Source organism: Delphinus delphis, chromosome 12, assembly GCF_949987515.2.
Source record: "Delphinus delphis chromosome 12, mDelDel1.2, whole genome shotgun sequence".
Lineage (NCBI taxonomy): Eukaryota > Metazoa > Chordata > Mammalia > Artiodactyla > Delphinidae > Delphinus > Delphinus delphis.
In genome coordinates this window covers 56,018,584-56,023,950 of record NC_082694.2, presented here as the reverse complement: position 1 = coordinate 56,023,950, position 5,367 = coordinate 56,018,584, and positions in this window count along the sequence as shown.

Below are 5,367 nucleotides of genomic sequence, written 5' to 3'. Positions count from 1 at the left end.
TTTTTTTCTGGTTATTATTTAAAAAAAAAAAGAGACACCTGCAGTAAGGCCACCTTCCAGGTCTGAAGGCCAACTTTCAACCTGAAGCCCCCAATACTCTAGGACATGCAATTGAATTACCAAAACCTGAACCCTCTTGGGTCACTTGAGGGTGAGGGATGGCAGGTGCATGGAGTCCTATTCCTTCTGCATTTCAATTTCAAACTCTCCTTTGCCACAGAGAAAGAACTGCCATGTCAGTCCATGCTTTCCCAGGTAGCCTGAGTGCCCAGGACTCCAAATGCCACCTGAAGAAGTCCACTGCCAGATAACCCCACCCAGACCTAGAAATCATTGCTCAGAACCAACACCAATCTGATAACCAGGAGCTCCATCATCCAGACACAGCCCCAGAGAAAAGCAGGTACAGGGGTGGCTGCCAACTCCCATAGCTGGTTGTCTGCCTTCTGGGTGAGGCCAGGATTCATGGTTCTGTGTCCCACTATTCTCTGGAGGCCTCCAGGGTCCTGCCAAGATGACTAATGCATACCTTGGAATGTCTCTTGGCCCTGCCAATACTCAGTGTGCTCTGCCATGTGAATCCAGAGAAATGACAGGCACCCTGAGGACAGCCGTATTCACCCTCGTCTCTGGGCGCCCTGGAAGATGGCCTGTGCTAGAATTTGTTCCCAAACCCCCATTATGCCTGGACGATGATTTGTTCATTTTGTTCGTTCTTCTATTTAACATTCATTCAGAAATTCCTATGTACTAGGCACTGTTCTATTGTCTGAAAATAGAACAAAAAGAAGTCACTGAACAAAAGAACAAAATGAAGTTACTGTAGCTTGGGAGTTTACATTCTGGTGGAGAAAGGAAATGATACATTAAAAAGTAAGTATAGGGGCTTCCCTGGTGGCGCAGTGGTTGAGAGTCCGCCTGCCGATGCAGGGGACGTGGGTTCGTGCCCCGGTCCGGGAAGATCCCACATGCCGTGGGGCGGCTGGGCCCGTGAGCCACGCCGCGGAGCCTGCGCGTCCAGAGCCTGTGCTCCGCAATGGGAGAGGCCACAACAGTGAGAGGCCCGCGTACCACAAAAAAAAAAAAAAAAGTAAGTATAGGGAATTACCTGGCGGTCCAGTGGTTAGGACTGCAGCAATTCACTTCCGGGGACGAGGTTCAATCACTGGTTGGGGAACTAAGATCCCATAAGACATGCCGTGCAGCCCCCCCAAAAAAAAAAAAAGTAAACATACAAAATACCTGCCAGTACTCCTCACAACTGTGAAATGAAACTTAATAATTTTCTTAACGTAAGCATACAGTATGTTAGATGCTGATGAGTGCTGCGAAGAAAAAGCAGGGGCACAGTGGTAGGTGCTCTTTTGGTTAGGGTGGTCAAGGCAGGCCTCTGCATTCAGCAGAAACGTCAGTGAAGGAAAGGAGTGAGGTGTGAGGATTTCTGGAGAAGAGGGAAGGAGTGCAAAGGCCTTGAGGCAGCAACATGCTTAGTGTGTTGGAGGTATACAGAGACCTGCTTAACTATGTCTCCTGTTGGTCATTCCATCTGTCCCTCCCTTCCTTCCTCCCTCCCTTCCTCTCTTCTCTTTCTCCCTCCCTTTCTTCCTTCCTTCCCTTCTTTACTGAAAACGTGTCTTAATGTTCAGAGTGGAAGGAGAACCGCTTGATGTGGTCCTGAGACCACACTCATGTGCAGCTATGAACCCTTTAAGGCATAAGTCCTTTTGACCTCCAAGGTGCTGTAGGTCGACTGAGACAATACAGGCTTGAAGAGCCCAGAGAAGGTACGTTAACTCAAAGTTCAACCTTCTCACGTATTTCAAACAATTTTTATTTTTTATAAAAAAGTGCTGTTTTTTGGGACTTCCCTGGCAGTCCAGTTGTTAAGACTCCGTGCTTCCACTGCAGGGGGCACATGTTCGATCCCTGGTCAGGGAACTAAGATTCCACATGCCGCACAGTGCAGCCAAAAAAAAAAAAAAAAAAGTGCCTTTTTTCTTTTAAGGCAAATTTTAAAAATATTTATTTATTTGTTTGTTTATTTATTTATTTTGGCTGCACAGGTCTTAGTTGCAGCACGAGGGATCTTCCTTGCAGCCTGGGGACTCTTAGTTGTGGCATGCATGTGGGATCTAGTACCCCAACCAGGGACTGAACCTTGGCCCCCTACACTGGGAGCATGGAGTTTTATCCACTGGACCACCAGGGAAGTCCCAAAGTGCTGTTTCTTGATAAATAAAATGTCAGTATTCTCTTGTGGAGTCCCAAGACTTCCTCTCCTCTTCTTGTTAGGGCCACATTCTCAGCAGGAGTTTGTAATACCCAATTACTATCACTACATGTTAAAGAGCCATCCTTCCATGAGATAGCATGGGCTTTCTCCATGGTCCCATGACTCTCTAGACAGCACATATCTTTACAGCCAGCCAAAGAAATTACCTATTTCTCTTGTGAAAAGAGCTTAGTATGAGGAAATAGACCTGGTCATTTGAATCCTGGCTTTCCCTATGATTAGCTGTGTGATATCAGGAAAATCACCTACCCTCTCTGAGCATCCGTTTTTTTCATCTATCTTAGCCATTTTCTTTTTTAAAAACATTATTATTTATTTTATTTTTGGCTGCATTTGGTCTTCATTGCTGTGTGCGGGCTTTCTCTGGTTGTGGCGAGCGGGGGCTACTCTTTGTTGCAGCGTGTAGGCTTCTCATTGTGGTGGCTTCTGTTGGCAGAGCACAGACTTTAGGCACGCAGGCTCAGTAGTTGTGGCTCACGGGCTCTAGAGTGCAGACTCAGTAGCTGTGGTGCACGGGCATAGTTGCTCCGTGGCATGTGAAATCTTCCTGGACCAGGGCTCAAACCCGTGTCCCCTGCATTGGCAGGCGGATTCTTAACCACTGTGCCACCAGGGAAGCCCTCTCAGCCGTTTTCTATGGTTTTGTTTTGCTTTTTTAAGTAGTGAAGCCATTTAAAAAATGAAGAGTATGTAAAACTTTAATGTTTAAATAGATAATAGAGGCCCCGTCAGGTTGAGGCGGAGCTTGGAGACCACAGAGTTCTACCCACTAGGCATCCCCTTTTCTCTCGCTGTGTCCTTTTCCAGGCAGCCCCCAGAGATCTCTGCAAATGGGAACTCCACAGGGCACTGTTTGAAAATTACTGCTCTTGTGTTTTGTTGTTTGTATTTTTCTTTATTTGGCCGCACCACATGGCTTGTGGGATCTTTGTTCCCCGACCAGGGATTAAACCCCAGGCCCTGGCAGTGAAAGCACAGAGCCCTAAGCACTGGACGTCCCAGGAATTCCCTGAAGATTACTGCTCTACCCACAGAAATTACAACTTCACCAGCCCCTGGTCTTGAGCCCTTATGTTCCAGGGCCTCACCTGTCTTTAGGGACCAAGGGCCATATGACAACCACCTGCCCATGGGCAACTGATATGCAAAAGAGAGAAAGCCCTTTTGCCTTCACCTTGCCTGTATCCCAGTTTTTATTTCCAATCTGAGGACTTGTCAGTTTTCCAAGTGATTGACATGAAGAATAAGCTCACTCATCGGGTGATTTTTACCTCCCACTCTTTCTGTTTCCTTTTCAAGATCTTAACCCTTGGCATTTAGGTAGCGGTAGTGTGAGACTGCCCATGTGAAGGATCAGCTGAGTATTTGAGAAGCACCTAAGGAACTTCACCCCTCTGAACTTCCCTTTCAAACAACTGGGCTTGTCCAGGCTAGGAGAAGAATGGAGATGGGCTGGTCCATGACTATATGGACTAGGGGGCAAAGAAGATCTAAAAGGTTTAAGGGCACTCCAAACAATACATCAATCCAAAGGAGTCAGGCAGACAGACAATAACCTCACAATGAGATTACAACCAGAGACAAAAAGATGGAACTGGCTGGCTTGGAAGGAGAGAAGAGGCAGAGTCTAGACTTGCTCCGTTCAATATGGTAGTGACATGGGACTGCCGAGCACTTAAAATGTGGCTAGCCCAAATTGAGATGCGCTGTAAGTGTAAAAGATACACTGGATTTCAAAGACTTGGAACAAAAAAGGGAATGTAAAATATCTCATTAATAATTTTTATAGTGATTACATTTGATCCAATACAATTATAATAATTCTGTTTGTATTGATTACATTGCTTATGTTGAAAATGGTAATATTTTGTATATACAGGATAAGTATAGTATTAAAATTAATTTTACCTATCTCTTTTTACTTTTATTAATGTGGCTATTAGAAAATTTTTAAATGCATATGTGGCTCACATTATTGGGTAGTGGTAGTCTAGACTCTGGGCCCTAGAGAGATCTCCTGAGATGGGGAAACAAAGAAGCAGGGACCTTGTTATAGGAAATCTGAAGTCTTGCCCTCAATAAGGAGACAAATTTTAAGAGAAACACCTGGAGACTTCCCTGGTGCTCCAGTGATTAAGAAGCCAAGTTCCAAAAAAAAAAAAAAAGAATCCACCTTCCAGGGGCTTCTCTGGTGGCACAGTGGTTAAGAATCCACCTGCCAACTCAGGGGACATGGGTTCGAGCCCTGCGCCGGGAAAGTCCCACATGCTGCAGAGCAACTAAGCCCATGTGCCACAACTACTGAGCCTGCGCTCTAGAGCCCATGAGCCACAACTACTGAGCCTGCATGCCACAACTACTGAGCCCACGAACCACAACTACTGAAGCCCACGCGCCTAGAGCCTGTGCTCCACAACAAGAGAAGCCACCGCAATGAGAAGCCCACACACTGCCACGAAGAGTAGCCCCCGCTCACCACAACTAGAGAAAGCCCACGCGCAGCAACAAAGACCCAACGCAGCCAAAAATTAATTAATTAATTAAAAAAAAAAAAGAGTCTGCCTTCCTAATGCAGGAGACGCGGGTTCAGTCCCTGGTCAGGGAACTGAGATCCCACATGCTGCGGGGCAACTAAGCCCACGTGCTGCAACGAAAGATCCCGTGTGCCACAACTAAGACCCCACGCAGCCATAAATAAATAAATATAAATATTTTAAAGAAAGAGCAACATCTCTCAGTCTTCTTCCTGTCAGGAGCTCAGATGGAGTCTACCTATTCAGTTTGCTTGATGGAAGATTCTAGGAAATTTGGGAGGATTCTGAAGGTGGGGAGCAGATTCCCATGGGGCAGTACTTCTTTACTCACATCAGCCTAGAACTGGACCCATCACTGACTCCAGTACATTCCAGTGCCCACCCTAGGTTACTTGATGGAGGATTAGGTTCAGTTGCATGTAACACACAAAGCTCAAAATAACAGCAGCATAAACAAGACAGAACATTATATCTCTCTCTCTCTTTTTTTTTTTCCGCTCTGTGGCGAGGCTAATGGGATCTTAGTTCCCCAACCAGGGG